This window comes from Phocoena sinus, chromosome 15, assembly GCF_008692025.1.
Source record: "Phocoena sinus isolate mPhoSin1 chromosome 15, mPhoSin1.pri, whole genome shotgun sequence".
Classification (NCBI taxonomy): domain Eukaryota; kingdom Metazoa; phylum Chordata; class Mammalia; order Artiodactyla; family Phocoenidae; genus Phocoena; species Phocoena sinus.
The window spans coordinates 77,686,039-77,704,581 of NC_045777.1; positions in this window are offsets into that span (position 1 = coordinate 77,686,039).

Below are 18,543 nucleotides of genomic sequence, written 5' to 3' on the forward strand. Positions count from 1 at the left end.
CATCTATCATCATCCCATTGTACAGATAAAGTAACCAAGGCACGGCAAGGTTAAAGGATTTGTCCAAAGTCACACAAATGAAAATGTAGAAACCAAAATTTGAACTGAAGTGTGTCTGACAGTATAGCCTGCAACTCTCATGGCTCTTTAAAAAAAAAAAAAAAAAAAAAAGGTGAAGTGGAATATATATATTTGAGTGGGTATGTGGTGTGGGGGATGGGTTAGAGATCACAGTTCTTCACAAATAACCCTGGTGGTTGCCTCTTTATAATCTTGGTGTAAACGCTCCCCAAGGGAGTACAAAGAAACAATAAGTGAGGCACGGTTGTGCCTGAGATGGAGCGTAAATGAGGCTGGTTCAGACCAGGTAGACCAGATGACCAACACAGGGTCATGGGCAAGTAGGGTCTGGACCTGTTTGAGTGGGGCGGGTACGCAGCCCTTACATGCGGAGCATGCACAGCGCAAGGACAAGCCCTGGCAGAGGAGCACACCCACCTCCTTTATCATTTCAAGCATAATGACGTTCAGCATGAAACTAGAGAAGTAAGCGCTGCCCCTCCATGCAATTCTGGGCTCTTGACAGTGATGAAATGTTCAACCTGTGAGCAATTATTTAAATATTCAGCACTTTGCATGCATGACTGGATCAGCACTGTGATTAGAATCACAGGAACATGGAATTTTGGAATGGAACAAACCTTAGAGGCCATATAAAGCAATACCTTGGGCTTCCCTGGTGGCGCAGTGGTTGGGAGTCCGCCTGCCGATGCAGGGGACGCGGGTTTGTGTCCCGGTCCGGGAAGATCCCACATGCCGCGGAGCGGCTGGGCCCGTGAGCCATGGCTGCTGAGCCTGCGCGTCTGGAGCCTGTGCTCCGCAACGGGAGAGGCCACAACAGTGAGAGGCCCACGTCCCGCAAAAACAAAACAAAACAAAACAAAAAGCAATACCTTGATCTTTGCAGATGAGGAAATGGAGGTCCAGAGAGGTCCTGTTATTCTCCTAAAGTCTCTGGGAGAGGAGCCCAACCCCTCTGACTCCTGATCTTGTATCATTTTAGAGAACAGGACAGGGAGAGCTGAAACCTTGCTGCTGGATCAGTTTTGATCTGATGCAATCATCTTATAACTGAATGCAAACACAGGTTTGCCAAATAGATATCCAAATTACAAGTTAGACAGCTATGACTCTACTCTCAAGAATTTATGACATACCCCAAGTGTGGAATAGTATAACCATGGAGCCATATAACGCTTAATTTTTACTAAAAACATATTGATGGAACCAATGATAATTAATTTTTACAAAATCTTAGCTACCTGGAATACATAATAAAATATAAACAGTTTATATGTCTTTTCATTTCACAAAAATCTATGTCTTCATAGATTTATTAATAAATATTTCCTTTTCATTTCTCTCTATTTCTAGTCTTGCAAATTCTGGTTCCTGCGTATTAGATAGAACACTCGTTGAAATTCAACAGACCTCAGCATGAAGAAGAAGAGGAAAAAGAAAGCTGATCATTTCTCAGTGTTTCTTAGCTCATACACACACAAAATGTTCATCGGACGGCGTGTATGTATGTTCAAACACAGACACGTGGACTTGTTAATTAAGTTAGTGAAGACAAGAATGTTGATTTATTTCGGCAGATGTGCCTCAGCTCTGCCTTAAAAGGTGCCACAAAGAATTTTGAAATAAGAATACACTGTGTTGTTCAGGGTGTGGTCAAGTGGACATGCTCATATACGGCTAATGGAAGTCTAAGTTGACATATCCATTTCATACTACTGCTGAAGTGAAATTAATCAAGGAAGACCTGCTGGAAGAGGTGGGCTTTAAGCCAGGTCTCAAAGAAGGTTATGGACTTGGAAGAGAGGTGGAAGGCACAAAGTCAAAATGGAGGGAGGTAGAGACCAAAGGGAGGTTGCTACATTTCTTGGCTCGTGGCCCCTTCCCCCATCTTCAAAGTCAGCAGTGTAGCAGCTTCAGATCTCTCTCGGACTTTGACCTTCTGCCTGCCTCTACCACCTTTTGAGGACCCACAGGATTACATTGGGCCCACCTACATAGTCCAGAATAGTCTCCCCATCTCAAGAGCCTTAACTTAATCCCATCTGCAGTCATTTTGCCATGCAAGGTAACATTCCCAGGTTTGGGGCGTTAGGACATGGACATCTCTGGGGGCTACTATTCTACCTCCCATGGTTCTTAACCTACCACGCCTCTATTTCCTCAGCTGTAACATGGGTTTAGTAATATGGTATCTACTTCACAGGGCTGTTGTGAGAATTAAATGACTTAATACCCCTCAAGTGCTTAGACCAGTGCCTGGCACATGGTAAAAATTCAGAGTTGTGTCTATTTCTATCTGCCCAACTGAACAGATCAGTAGGACTCTTCCTTTACCCCTGGATTCCTTAAGCCAGTGGTTTTAAAATTTTCTTGACAATTACCCCCAGTAAAAAGCACACTTTACCTCCTGACCCAGGACACCCAAAGATTTACACATTTACATAACTGAAATAAAAGTTTCACAAACAAAACTTAATCCCACTCTGTGCAACGGATTCTGATCATTCCTTCTCATTCCATTTCATTTTCATGCAATGAAATAAGCTTGAGGAGGCCTAGTCAAGACAAACGCTGGCATCCAAACTCAACACCTTTTCTTCTTCCACCTGGGGCAACTGACAACTGGCAGAAGCTGTGTGAGGCTGGGGAGATCCTGGTGCTTCTTCCAGTGGTCCTGCTTGACTGAGGTAAGTTTGATGAATTGAAAGAAGGAGACACTGGAACATAGGATCCACAACGAACACTGCAGATTCCTGCCTTCGTATGTCCACTTCCAAAATCATATGATCACTGAGTGGCTTCCAGGAAACCGACAAGCTTTAATTTGTCAACTTTCTTATGTTAACGCTGGAGAGCACCTAATTGCCCTGTCCTCCTTATTCACACCGCATGACGGATGAGGTGCCGCTGGCTCATTGAGTCGACAAGGTTTCTGTGACAGCTTCTCTTGTCCACGCAGAACCAAATCTGGAGAGGCTGTCATTCGATGTGACAAACTGACAAGTCAGTGCTGTCAATCTCCCAGATGGGCGAGGGCCTGTAGTGACTGTCAACATCTAAGGGTCACTGTGAATCTGATCGTGGCTGTGTTCGGCAGCTGACAGCTGACGAAGCGTTCCTCCAATGGTTCAAAGCCTACACATTTTCCACCTCAACTGGCCTGAGCAGTACATAACTGTGACCAACACACGTATGTAATTTCACTTGGGCTGTGACAAGCCCTGCCAAGGCTTTTGAAGAGTCTTCCTGCTACCACCAACAAAGCGGCCAGCCTGGTTCCCCTTCATCCTTGCCTCTGACTCCCAGGTCACTTGATGAGATTGTGAGCTTCCCTGACTCACAGATGCCTGGGATGTTAGGTTTGAGGGGACTTAGAACCCCAACCTAACTCCACAGAGGGGAGGTAACACCCAAGGACACTCAAGAGGAGAGACCTAAGGGTGCACAGATATAATTAATAATAATCATAGACGTGGGTCTCACTTGCAGTTACATTATATCAACAGACATACAACACATAACTAGTCAGTCGTTCTCAATCCTAGATGCCCACTAGAATCCTCTAGGAGCTTTTAAGAGGTATCCCCATCTGGATCCACCCCCCAGAGACTCTGATTCTCTTGATGTGGGGTGAGATCTGGCTTTCAATGTTGTAACAGCTCCCAGAGGATTTGGTTGCACAGCCAGGGTTAAGAAGCCCCTGGAACCTGACTACCTGGGTTCAAATCCAGATGCTACCACTTACCAGCTGTGCAATCTTGGGCAAGTTACTTAATTTTTCTGGGCCTCGGTTTCCTCATCTGTAAAAATAGGAGTGATGATAATAATACCTCCTAGGATTGTTCCAGGGCCAAATGAGTTATTAGATATAAGGCCTTTCTACACTGCCTGATGGAGAGGACCTGATCAATAGATGTTAGCTATTCCTGTTATTTAAGGATTTCCTATATTTAAAAAGGCTCAAAGAGGAGACTTGACCAAACCATACAACACTGAGCCTCTCTTTATGGGCTTTTTCTAGTACAGGATGTGTCTGAGAGAGATAAGTAAAGATTAACTCGAATGCTTTTGGCCTAAGCAATGGGAAGAATGTCTTGTTTTGCTTCATTTTGCCTTGTTCAATCCTTGCAACATTCCCATTAAATAGATGAAAACACTAAAGCTCAGAGAGGCTCAATAACTTGTACCAGATCAGAAGATCTTCAGGACTTCCCTGGAGGTCCAGTGGTTAAGACTCCGCACTTCCAATGCAGGGGGCGCAGGTTCAATCCCTGGTCAGGGAACTAAGATCTCACATGCTGTGTAGCACAGCGCCCCCCCCAACCCCCAAAAAAAGAAAGAACAGCCCTCAAAAGAAACTATTAAAAAACAAAACAAAACAGAAGATATTGGGGAGTAGCCAACCCAAGAGTCTGACTCCAATATTTCTAGCTCCAAAGTCCAGGCTTTCTTCCCACTCTCTCATACTGAGTTCTCAGGTGCGTCTGAGTCTGGTCTTTAAGAAGGTGATGAATATGTATGAGAGGCGGTGAAAGGAAGGACACTCCCGTTGGATGGGAATCACGGATATGAGATTGACTCTAGGTCCTTTGCTAGAGTAAAGGACCCTCAAGCAGAGAGGTGCGTGAGCCCTGCTGGAGAGCACACCAACGAAGGGGCCCAATGCCACAGACCTAGGAGACTAGATGATACACTCTAGGGAAATAAATGTGTATCTCTGTTGAAAATCCTTATTAAATTCTGTTTAAATGTTATGCTAAATCATGCAACCTGCAAAAACCACAATGTGAGAAATTACATAGCTTGGATGACCCATTTTTCTTCAACAAGTAAATTGCAAGAAAAACGAAAAGAAGGCGGGAGAAACTGTAGACCAAAATACTAAATGTAATGGGTGGGCTTTGATTAAATCCTGGTTCAAACAAACTCACACACACACACTTAAATAATCATGGAAATGTGGATGCTGACTGGATATTTGGGGATCTAATGAATCCTTCCTTCAAGTACATTACAGACCAGTAAGCAGATATCAGGAGGTAAGTCATATATCTGAATTATTATATGATACAAGGAAGGAGTAATAAGAGTTCCAGAGAGAAACCACAAAATGCTGGGAGAGCTCTGAGCAAGGAGTTTAATGTCAGAGCAAGAGAAGGGGAGCTCCTTTTGATTGAGCATCTTCTGAGCACAGTCTGAGCCAGGTCCTGCCCTAAGGTCTTTCATAACCAGCGGTGGCTTTCAAACTATGCTTGGCCAAATCCAGGGGGCTTCTTGGGAGCCCTGCCCAGGGCCACATTGCTGGCAGATTGGCCAAGGTCAATGGAAGGACTTCTTTAACTAGAATATCTCAGTTCTTTGTCTCTCCTGGAGACATTTCAGCCTGTAAAAGTATATAACTGGAAAGAAGCTTGAAACTCCCTGGTCTATGGGCTTCCTGGTTATCTCCCCTCAGAAAGCTGCCCTTAGCTCTTTCAGATGATCAAGTTTACCATTAAGGGCTTGGCTGAAGGTAGAAGAAAGCCTGCTTTTCCATGAGCACAGACAACAGTCAACTACAGTTCAGCTGAAATCCCTGACTTAGCTCACACAAAGCACATTTAACTAGAGTCACACTATCTACTTTGCCTTATTAGAAAGGACACTGGAGCGCATAAATTTTATTGCGATAAATCTCATCATTAACAAATGGCATACATCTGCACAGTAAATCTGATGATTAAAAATTGTTTCTACTACACAGTGGGCCAATGAGAAAGACATAATTCACAGCCAAAAGCTGCGACCAGACATGTGGATCCTGGAGGGAAGGTCCTGGTATCTTGTCTCCAAATGGAAGAGACCTGCTACAGAAACTGGAATTTTAGAAACACAGATAGGTCCTTCCAGGGTAGAGCTGTTGCTTTGGAGCAACAATGTGGCAAGGCAGGTGGGAGGCGGCAGAAGGCTCTACCCTACAACCATCACCACTACTGTGAACCCCTACTTCAGAGACCCAGAGCCCAAGCCACCAGCCAGAAACCAAGGCAGTGAGTCCCTCTCTAGTGTAAGATCTGCTCCCTTAGCTAGCCTCCACTTCCCCATGCCCACCCCACTACCTTCTCCACCTCTCCTTCCATGTCCTTTACAACGTCACCTCCAAAAGGCATTCCTCACAATGCCAATTCCCAGGATGCACCTCCAAAATAAACACCTGTGGTAAAGATATCTGGGGAAAAGCTGCACATAACAGGCTCCCTTTTTGGAAATCCATGTCACATTTACTCTGTATAACGGGCACACTCCTTTGTCTCTCCGGTCCCCTTGGCTCTTCCGGAAAGTGCTTTTCCTCCCCCATTTCTCCCCTTCATGTAGCTACTCAGGGAGCAGCCATTTTGTTCAGTGTGATCAGTTGCACTCTTGGCTTTAGTTGATTGGTCCAAAAGTAAGCACCTGACCTAAGTTTCGGCAAATCACAGTTTCCTTCCCAGACCCCACCTACTAGCCACATTTGATTGGTCCCAGGATGGATGATGGATTCAAGTTAGGCCAGTTTTATTTCTTGGAAATTCTGGAAGGAAACTGAGAAGTCAGTGTTTTTCTAGTGTTCGAAGCTGTAAGATACAAAGCTCTGAAACCTGTCATCAGTACATTCCCCACCATGATGACTAGAGAGGGGAAGGAGGCTAGGATGTGAGGGGAAGAGGGGGAAGAATGCCCAGTAAGGAGCAGAGATGCGAGACAGAGTCTGTGAGCTTTTGAGTGCAGGTTGAGTACTTTTGGAAGCCCACTGTATTGCCATCCTGAGTGCTGTGAAATACCCCATGTCCTTGTGATGAATTTCCCTTTCACAAGTTTGGTTTCTCCACTTTGACCAAGGGGGTTTAGAACAACTTACTGAAGTAAATAAGCCCACTTAGCATTAATGAAGCCAATATTTCCGTAAGTATTTGGCCACTGAGCCCTTTTTCAGATTAACTAGTTATCTAGTTAATTGAAGGTTCTCTTCTATCATTCTCCCTTAGAGTTTCTAGCCCTTTCCACAAAACAGCCTTTGAGAAATGCTGTCTTACAGAGAAAACTCCCCAAAACACAACACAGGCAAAAGTGAGATGTGTCTGTGAAAGTTTATTTCATGAATGTGAACTGGGAACAACAGACTCTGTGGACTATAGATTTTTTTCCGAGCTTACTTGTAGCAGAAGAACTATTGACTATTTCAATTATCTGGAAATACAATCACTTTCTGTCACTTAAGGGACCAGATGAAATTCTGTGAGTTATAAAGAGCTGTACTAGGTAAATGTTTGCCATTAACCATAAATGTGGCTATGGCCTGGGCACATCAATCTGCCTCTGGCCTGAGATCCAAAAAGGTAATTCTGGCAGAAGGCAGGCAGCCTATGAAGGGGATGAAAGAGATAGATATGCTCTATCAGCTAGCAAACACTGACCTGGAAAACATCTCTCTTTCCTCAAGGATATCCTTGAGCAAAGAGAAATTATATATATATATATATATATATATATATATATATATATATATAAAATATATATATACAGATATATATATATATATATATATATGGAAGGATACATATGCAGAGGGGAAAAATTGGGTCTATAAAAAGATTGTATAATACACACATGAAAACTTTGCCCTAGGTGTACAGAGGAAAAGCTTACCTGGGAAATCAACTGATTACAGGAAACAGAAGAAATGTTTAGAATACATCTGTTTTATGTTCTTAACTTTTAAAAAATTAAGAAAGGTCATAAAGTAAGTTTTGAACGATGAAATGAAAACTCAGAACTGTAGAGGCTCAAATAAAAAAGAAGCTGGCAGAGACAGGAAGAGCGCCAGGAAGCTAAAAACAGTAACAAAATTAAAATCCACGTTGGAAGCACTAAAAAGCAAACATCAACGATGGGGGAAAAAATAGGTTGGTGGTGGAGATGATTAACCAGGTAAATGCAGTAAGACTGAGGGGGTGGGAGTGAGAAGAAGCACAGAAAGATAAATATAATAAGAAAGAAGATAATACGCAAGTAGGCTAGAAATCCAATATTTAATCTCTGGATTAGCCGTATTCCTAAATAAGAAAGCAGAATAAGTGGAGGAAGCAAAAATCAATGATTTAGTAGGAGACAATGTTCCTGTGCTTGAAAAAAAGTCTGAGCAGATAAATCAAAAGGATTCACTGTTTGAAGGAAAGTTATGAAAAGAGACAAAGTAGGCATATTTTAGTGACAATTTTCAGTATCAAGGTTGGAGGGAAAATGCCACTAAACTAAGCAAAAAATAAATATAATGACAGGTCACTTACAAAGAACCAAAACTAGGCTGACCCCAGATCCTACCAACGCCAATATAGAAAGCAAAGCAATGTCTGTAGAGTGTTAAGGGGGAATTCTGTGACCCAAGAGTTCTTTGCGTAGCCCGGATGCTGTTCACGTATATGCCTTTGTTCAAGACAAAGGAAAGATAGTCTGAGAGAGGTAATGCCACAGAAAATTCTGTTACTGACTCATTTCTCCTGAAAACACTAACTGAAGTTATAATCCCTAAATCTACCAGAGGAATCAAAACTAAGGACTCATCTGAAAAGTTATAAAATGATTGTCTGAATAATTGACAAAAATATGGTACATAAATGAATGTCCAAGTCTACAGGGATGCCTGAAAAACAAGTTATATATTGTAAAAAAGAAAAAAAAAGTCAATATGAATAAGTACCTGCACCCTACAGTGTACCCAAGGTGATACTGGCACATCTAGGGGGTTGAGTGAAAATGTACCCAAGGTGATACTGGCACATCTAGGGGGTTGAGTGAAGAGAGCTACAACACATCATCCACTCCTCACTGCAAAAAGAGGAGTCCAAGTTTCTTATATTATTCCTCCATTTAATAATTATAGGAAATGTAAAAGCAAAGTTTTTTTTTTTAAGATTTTTATTTTATTTATTTATATTTTGGCCGCTCTGGGTCTTTGTTGCTACGCGCAGGACTTCTCTAGTTGAGGTGAGCGGGGGCTACTCTTCGTTGCAGTGCACAGGCTTCTCATTGCGGTGGCTTCTCTTGTTGCGGAGCACAGGCTCCAGGTGCGGGCTTCAGTAGTTGTGCCATGTGGGCTCAGTAGCTGTGGCTCGGGGGCTCTAGAGCGCAGGTTCAGTAGTTGTGGCACACGGGCTTAGCTCATGTGGGATCTTCCTGGACCAGGGATTGAACTGGTGTCCCCTGCATTGGCAGGCGGATTCTTAACCACTGCGCCACCAGGGAAGCCCAAAGATGTTTTTGAGAAGTGTGAAATTAACAACTTATTAAAACTAAATATTTGCGCAAACCATCAACTATCACAAGAGAAAACAAAAGCAAAGAAAAAAATTACCCGTAAGGCGAAATAATGGAATGTGAATGAGTGAATGCATGAAATAATATGATAAATAAAACCAAACATATTTATTAGTGATGATAATAAGCAAAAATGGGTTCTATTCACCAATGAAAAAGCTCAAATCCAATTTAATTAGCATTATGCTGAGGGTCCCCGAGAATATATGCATCAACAAGCCTCCAATATACCTTTTCTTTCCAGATTATTACAGCCCAGAATACCTATGTCTAAACTGTATCAATGTTTGTAATTATCTATGTATTTTGATTCTTAGATATCAAAGATACAGATGTGTATATAAAATATATACGACGGGTCACTTTTAAAGAAAAAGATCACTCGAACTCCCAGGTAAGCACAACCACATTAAAAAATATATGTACATTGCCAGTGTTTATTAATAAACACTCACAAATATTTAGATATCAAAAAGAAAACAGGGACATTTCCGAACATATGTAAATGTCAGATTGAAACTGACATAATATTGTACATCAACTATACCTCATAAATAATTAAATAAATAAATGAATAGAAAGCAGGGGCAGCTTGTATGCAATGTACATAAAATTTATTTTAAATACCCTGTAATTTTCTAGTCAACCTGTCTTTATGGCTGCTGAGTATTTAACTATAATCTCCAACCTTCAAGCTCTTCCTTCAAGTGCCTACCAGCTTGAAGGTAAGTGATTCTCCATTCCAGGCCACTCTAACTGGACTAGGGATTCTACCCATTCATGCCTAGGGGTAAAACAAGCAACAGAGTGGGGGTAGAGAGACACAACAGGATCTCTCCTTCTCCAAATTTTGGTTGAGTTAATGGTACCCACCTGAGCTGTCCTTTGTTGGTCTGTCAGTGGCCAGTCTCCCAGTGTGCAAACCTTGAACACAGCTCTCAAATTACATGTTAACCCATCTGCATGAATCTACTCCAATCAGTTTCCCCGAAAAGAAAAACTGTACCTTGTTTAGATTGAACGTCCTAAGATATATAAAGACTCATAAACATTTCAGTTTGGGGGTTGAAAAAAAAAGGAAAGGATTAAGAGGACAAATGGTTGCTGTCCTTGGAATGCTGTGTTGTCAGTGGGACTCCTGGCATCCAAAAGTGAGAAAATGCAGACAAAACGCCAGGCGGTATGCAAACACACTTGTCAAATTCACAGAGCCAGAAAAAGCTATTCCTGCAGTTTATCTGCCCCAAGTGGATTAGATACTAGCAGAGACGTGGAGATTTTGTTGAGCTTACAATTTTCATTTTTAAATTTGAAAAAAGGAGAAACATGGGGAAAATAAAATGAAGAGAGGAAACTGGCACGTCAGAGCTGGAAAAGAGCTGAAAGATTTAGTCCAACTCCTCCTTTGACAGATGAGGAGGCTGGAGCCCAAATAAGTAGCTTGCCTTATCCCAAGTCCTTAAAAAAATTTATAAAAAAAAGACCTTACATGGAGATGACTAATAACAGACACTGATAAAGGGAAATGGGAAAATTAACCAAGGTTCGATCTCATGGGCTGTTTCTCCCCAACTGCACTGTGGACACAGTGGTCAGGGGTGAAATAGACAAAGGGTGAAAGTTTATTCCAAAATACATCTCTCCCCATATCTGCCAATGCCCTCTTTTGACTTTGATTCCAGTTACTGTTACTATGTACAGACCCACCCCAAAATGTAGAGACTTATCAACAATCGCTTATTTTCTCGTGGTCCTGCAATTTGGGCAGGACTCAGTGGGGACAATTCATCTCCACTCCATGATGTCTGGGGCATAGCTGATAAACCACTGGGGGCTCTGAAGGCCCATTCACGCCTTGTTGGTAGCTGATGCTGGCTGTCGGCGGGGACCTCAACTGGAGCTGTTGGCTGGAGTACCTACACGCGGTCTCTCCTTGTGGCCTGGGCTTCCTGGCTGCATGGTGGCTGGGCTCCAAGAATAAAGTCCCAACAGGACCACATGGGAACTGCATGGCTTGTTATGACCTAGCAGTAAAAGTCACACAGTGCCTCTTTTTCCATAGTCACAGGTGACCCAGATTCCAGTGGAGGGGACATAGACCTTGCCTCTCAGTGGGAAGAGTTATGTTACATTGTTACACTGTTAAAAGAACATGCGGAATGGGAGATCTTATTGATGCCATCTTGGAAAATATATTCTGTATAACTTGAGACAAGGATCTTCAACTGATGGTTGGGTGGGGAGAGAAATCTGAGCTTTTTTAGGCTACTTTGGGGTTTCAGGGGCCGAGGCAGTGGCGAGGGGAGGGTTGAAAAAGCATAAGCAAATGTTGTAATTTATATTTTATTTTATTTATTTATTCATTCATTTGGCTGCGTCAGGTCTTAGTTGCGGCACGCGGGATCTTTGTTGAGGCACTTGGGCTTCTCTCTGGTTGTGGCGTGCGGGTTTTTTCTTCTCTAGTTGTGGCACTCAGGCTCCAGGGCACATGGGCTCTGTAGTTTGCAGCACGCGGGCTCTCTCACTGAGGCATGCGAGCTCAGTAGTTGTGGCACAAGGGCTTAGTCGCCCCGTGGTATGTGGGATCTTAATTCCCTGACCAGGGATGGGACCCGCGTCCCCTGCATTGTAAGGCGGATTCTTTACCACTGAACCACCAGGGAAGTCTCAAGGACGTTCTTAAGTGAAACTGACTTTTTATTTTTACTGTGAGTATGTGGTAGTAAAGAATACAATGATATTAGCATGGTTTGATGCCACTGCTAAGGCACCATTGCTTTGGCACCATCAGTGCAAATGGCAAATAGATAACAGTAATAATACTGTGAAAATAGTTTTGTCCTGAGAGTATTTCGGGCACCCTCAGGGTTCCACGGACCACACTTTGAGAACCTCCATCTGGTGCACCATTTTCATTTTGCAAATGCAGAAACTGGGGACTGGAGAGGAAATAACTAACTCCAGCCTTCAGCATTTTATCGCCACTTGTCACAGGTTGGGTTTCCCAGGAAGTAGACTCCAAGATGGAATTCCTTGTTCAGGAAAGTCTAACATGGGGGTCATTACCTGTGGATTCTGGCTTCCCCAAGGTCACATATTTTCTCGTTCCAGGTCCCCCGCCTGCCAGTCACTTTCCCTCTCTATTTTGCCTTTGCCCCGTGCACAATGCCCTTGATAATGAGACTGAAAATTAAAAGCTCTGTGTTCTCCAGGCAAGCCTCTGATTCAAGGCTTTGCCTAAAAATATTCTGCCTTCAAAATCAACAGGCTAGGGCTTCCCTGGTGGCGCAGTGGTTGAGAGTCCGCCTGCCAATGCAGGGGACAGGGTTCGTGCACTGGTCCAGGAAGATCCCACATGCCGCGGAGCGGCTGGCCCCGTGAGCCATGGCCGCTGAGCCTGCACGTCCGGAGCCTGTGCTCCGCAACGGGAGAGGCCACAACAGTGAGAGGTCCGCGTACCGCAAACAAAAAAAATTGACAGGCTCTAACTTGTGAACGGGTCCGTAGACGCAGAGGCTTAAGGATTTCATTTGACCCCACTTCAAAGCCATCTCCTGCTTTCCAAGGTGTCCCTGGGTTCCCTGGGACCTGCATAAATATTCTATTTGCTTGCACAAAAACCTCAGAGAATGACTCCTAAGATACTCCCAGAAGGTCGGATCCACCTGACACTTTCTGCATCTCACTATAGTCCCCTGCATTGAGTTCAAACTCCTGCTCCCTTCTCAAGGCCCTCCATCACCCTCTAACCTCTAATACACACATTCTACTCCAAAGAAACTGTGCCCTCTGCTCTCCCCGCACCACACTGTGGTCACTCAGGCCCCTGCCATGATGCACACTGCTGCCCCACCCAGACCCCATCCCTATTTCCCAATGACCTTTTCAAAGCAGGCTCAGTCCAGATCACCTCCTCCAAAAAGCTCCACCTGTCATCTGGACTCTTCCTGTTCAAATTATGTGCACCATACAACGTGGGACTTAATTATACACCTTCTTGAATGTTCACCTTTGTTTCTTGTGTGATAGGCAACTCAAAGCAACTCACAGAGCTGTTATCATGTTCCAGGGGCTGAGCTGAACAGGAGGGGCAAAGATGAACCAAGCAACGCCTCTGTCCTGAAGGGGCTGGTGGTGAACCCACACACACACCACAGTCATGCTCCCAAGCAGGCTGTCACTCTCTTCAGAAGAGACCACCCCTCCAATGCCTGGCCTGAGAGGCAGTGTGGACAGTGAATGCCTCAGCTTGGGAGCCCAGTCCATCTAGGGTGCACCCGCTGTCCTTCCACCTGCCAGCCTCAAACTACTCACTGTCCAGCAGGCATTATACAGGTCTGGACACCAAAAGGCAGCCACCTCCTCCACCTATGGATAAACTCACAGCTGAACACAGAGATAAATAATAAATATACTATGAGCCAGGCAGTACGTTGAGAGCATTAAATGTATTAGGACTCTTCATCTTAATTCTCCAAACTAGGTACATCTATTATCCTCGTCTTATACATAAGGAGACTGAGCCTTGGGAGGTATCAACTAGCCCAAGACCACACAACCAATAAACGGAAAAGCCAAGAGCTGACCCACTCATGTGGTCTTATTCCAGAGACTCAGCTCTCAATAATAATTATTATCATACTTAAATAGCAGCTAATGTTTCTAAACATAATATATGTGAGCACTGTGCCAAGTGTACTATGTGGATTATTTCATCAATTCCCCCGAAACCCTATGAGATAGGGTTACTAACCCATTTTACAGATGAGAAATTGAGTCTTAGAGAGGTTACCTGGCTCAAGGTCTCAGCCATCCAGAAATCAGACGCTGGCATAGCTGCCTCTTTTAGCCAACTCATCAGTAACCCAAGGGTCATGACCAGTGGCTGGGTCTGAATTGGCTTCCGGCCTTGTCCACACGCACCTTCTGTGTTCATGGGAAATGACCACCTTGCTCTGATGACAGTCAATGTCTGTGGCTGGTGGGCCACCTGGCTACACAGCCCCAGACAGAGCCAAAGGATGGTTGTCCACAAAGTCCTGTACTATAGCCTGAATGTCTGTCTGTGTCCTCCCAAAATGCATATGTGGAAAACCAATGCCCAATGTGAAGGTATTAGGAGTGTATCTGGAATGTGGTGAGTTCATGAGGGTGGAACCCTCATGAATGGGATTAGTGCCCTTATAAAAGAGGCTCCAGAGAGCTCCCTTGCCCCCTCCACCATGTGAGGACACAAGGAAAAGGCTGCAGCCTGGAAGATGCTGCACCTGACCATGCTCACCTGACCATGTTCCACTCTGATCTCAGACTTTCAGCCTCCAGAACTGTGAGAAATAGATGTCTGTTGTTTATGGACCACCCGGTCTGTGATATTCTGTTAAAGCAGCCCAAACAGACTAAGATACCCTGGCTGGGAATTTGCAGGCTGCCCCACACGTCCCAGGCCCGTAGGCTCATTAAGACCTCAGGGCCAGACACTAAGGCATCAGACTTCAGTCACGCAAACCTAGACTTAAAGTTCCTTCCCAGACAGAAGTGCTGTTTTGAGAGGCTGGGAGACCTCGGGACAATCCCTTCCTTCCCTGGCCCCTGTTCCTCTGTCACTGAAATGAGGATTAAGTGAGAATGTCCACAAAGGGCTTGTCCTCTCTAGAAGCTCAGCCAACAGTGCTATAATTATTTTAAATTGATGTTATCGGCTAAGTGCCAGGCTACCTGGAAAATTCCTTCAGTTTCCTCTGGGGTCCAGGGAACTGACATCAGGGAGGACCTGGATGGATCCAGTCCCTTCCACCCAACACTCAGCCCTTCCACGCTGCCCTCTTCTTCACCGCCTGCAACCTCAGACTGAATTTCCATCTCGAAAGAATGCTCTTGGCCTCAGCCTGCCCCTCCCCTTCGTCTCTGGGGTGGGCTCTGAAGATTTCATCTGGACAGAATCAATTTGCTAAGTGCAGGCAGAGACTAATGCTCTGTTACAATTTTTCTACATACCTCATTTATCCTAATGGAAATATCCTAAATTTTAAATATCCTAATACGATATATTTTTTAATCTATTTACTTTTTAAATTTATTTATTTATTTATTTGGCTGCATTGGGTCTTTGTTGCAGTGCGTGGGCTTTCTCTAGTTGCAGTGAGTGGGGGCTACTCTTTGTTGCAGTGTGCGGGCTTCTCATTATGGTGGCTTCTCTTGTGGCGGAGCATGGGCTCTAGGCACGTGGGCTTCAGTAGTTGTGGCATGCATGCTCAGTAGTTGTGGCTCGTGGGCTCTAGAACACAGACTCAGTAGTTGTGGCCCACGGGTTTAGTTGCTCCACTGCATGTGGGATCTTCCTGGAGCAGGGCTCGAACCTGTGTCCCCTACATTGACAAGTGGATTCTTAACCACTGCGCCACCAAAGGAAGTCCCCAATACGATATTTTAAAAGTTAATATTGTAATATGTATCTCAGTTAGCTTAGCGCAGCCCCTCTTGAGCAGAGGCTGCAGGCTCCATGCTGAGGGACGGGACCCTGCGGACATCATAGGAGGTGGGCCAGGGCTAGAAGGAAGCCCAGATCTGGCATGAAGTGTTGAGGAGAGCTGCTCAAGAACTTTCGCACTTAGAAGACCCCTGGGCTTCATTACGTTAACAACATGGCCTCAAGGTCCTTCCATCCAAAGAAGAAATGCATTTCTCAGCAAATTATTCTACAGCCAGTATTTCTTGAAATTGCATTATAATATCAGAAATGTTGTGAACAGGACAGAGAACAGAGCGATGCATACTTGGGGTCCATGGTGGGTTCTGAGTGAGTTTCTGGTTTTGCATTAGGGAGATGGGAAAGGGAACAGATTGCTTTGGGTGGGGGGCATGAGGGTGTTTTTTGCCTCTTTAAATGCACACATATATTATTGGCTTTTCTTTTCCACCATCACTTTACTCTAAGCAAAGCCTCATTACTTAAAAAAAAAAAAAAAAAAAAAAAGCTGGAGCTCCTAACAATAGTCCATAATTACTTTGCAAATGGTTCTGTGGAGTAATTATGCCATTAGTCCATGTGCCTTCTACATCAAAGATTTCTCTCTCTCTGCAGTGCCTTATCTATTTGGGTTAGGCAATGAGAAGAAGCTCCCAGGAGCCTGAGTGATGGGGACCCAGGCTGTGGGCACGGGGATTTAGAGATGTCCATCTTAGCACATCGATTATCAAACCAACAATTCCTACAAATGACACCTCCCCGTGGGAAGGCAGGATGCTAAGGCAGAGTTCCCAAGGAAAAGAGATTAACAATCAGCCTTTGGAGAAAGCGTATTCGGGCAGCTGCCTCTAAGGATTTCTGGCCACACTAGATAGAGAAGGGAACCTCACAGCCATCTTTGGCTTTACTCACCAGTTTGTTACGACAGGCTGTGGCCATGTGAAGGTCGCCCATCCTGCAGTTAATAGATCCAAGTGGGAAAACCTTCTGTGGTTCCCATACATCCTAAGGAGAGAGGAAAAAAAGCATAGACTGCATTTAGTTGAGGACCTGCTCCATGTCAGCTGCTGTACTTGGCATTTCACTCCTAGTATCTAGTAATTCACTTCTATTTTACAGATGAGGAACTGAAGCTCAAAAAGATCACCAATGCCCAGCCTTCTCCAATGTTTCTATCCCAGTATCCTAAGCAAAGTGGCTTTTATCCTCAAGGTCACTCCCATAGTCAGACATGGCTGCAGGAGCTCCAGCCATCACATCCATATCTCAGACAGAAAGAAAGAGAATGTGGGGTGGGGGAGAAGGCAAAAGGGCACTTCAAGGAGATTTTCCAAATCCCCATCCGATGGCTTCTGCTTCAATCTCATTGGTCATCCCATTGCAAAGGAGATTGAGAAAAAGAGTTTTTAGCCAAGCAAGAACTACCTTTAAAAATATAGGGCTCGGGCTTCCCTGGTGGCGCAGTGGTTGAGAGTCCGCCTGCCGATGCAGGGGACACGGGTTCATGCCCCGGTCCGGGAGGATCCCACATGCCGCGGAGCGGCTGGGCCCGTGAGCCATGGCCGCTGGGCCTGTGCGTCCGGAGCCTGTGCTCCGCAGCGGGAGAGGCCACAGCAGTGAGAGGCCCACGTACCGAAAAAAAAAAAAAAAAAAAAAAAAAAAAAAAAAAAATATAGGGCTCTGTTACTAAGAAAGCAGAAGAGATTGGGACAATGGGTAGGTAAGCCACAATCACTATTCTGCTTTACACACTTTATTTTGTTTAAACACTCAGAGTAATCCTGCAAGGTGGATGCTGTTACACCCATTCTGTCCATGAGGCTCAAAATGTGTAAATCCCTTGCCCAGCACAGAGCAGTCAGTAAGTGGGCCTGACCCAAAGCAGGGTTCAACCACAGTGCCCACTGCCCATCACTGCAACTCCCCGGCAGAGGCCTGACAACAAAGGGCAGGGCAGCAAGTGGGACAAAGCAGGGCTGTACAGTGATGGGAAACGAATGCACACTGGTGGCGAGGCATCTCACTGTGTGCACTGCTGCAGGTTCCTGTGAGGAAAGAGGGGACAGCACGGAGCTGGTGAGACACATGGAGAAGGGCAGGTGCTACACACCTTCTGTGCAGCCTATAGTCCTGGCAGCCCCACAGGAGCCACCTCCAAGAAGGGAAAGACTACAAGGGTCTGTTTCATTGCTCTATCCCTAGTTCTCAGTAGAATCATTAGATCAGTGAATGAATGAATAAACAAATGATTAAATTAAGAAGATACTTTGCAGCCTACTGCCTTCTTCCGGTTTAGATGGATTTCAGAAAAAAAGCTATTCTGAAACAGACATTCCAGACTCAGATTCTGGTTGCCTCAGAGCACAGACCACAGGCACACAGCAGATCTACCCCCTCTGAACAACCAGTGATGCTTTTTGTAATTTTGGTAGCTATTTAAAACTGCATCGTGCAATACATAATTTTTTATTGATCTGTAATTATAAATGTATCTGATCAATTAAATAAGATGATGAATCCATTCGCAGGCTTCTAAGGCATGTGATTCATTTTGATTGATTGATGATTGATTGATTTTGGTTGGTTGCCCTCCCAGATTTGGGTAGGTAGGTAGGAGGTACCCAAATGTCAGTAGAGAAGACCCCCTGAGTCTCCCAAAATCC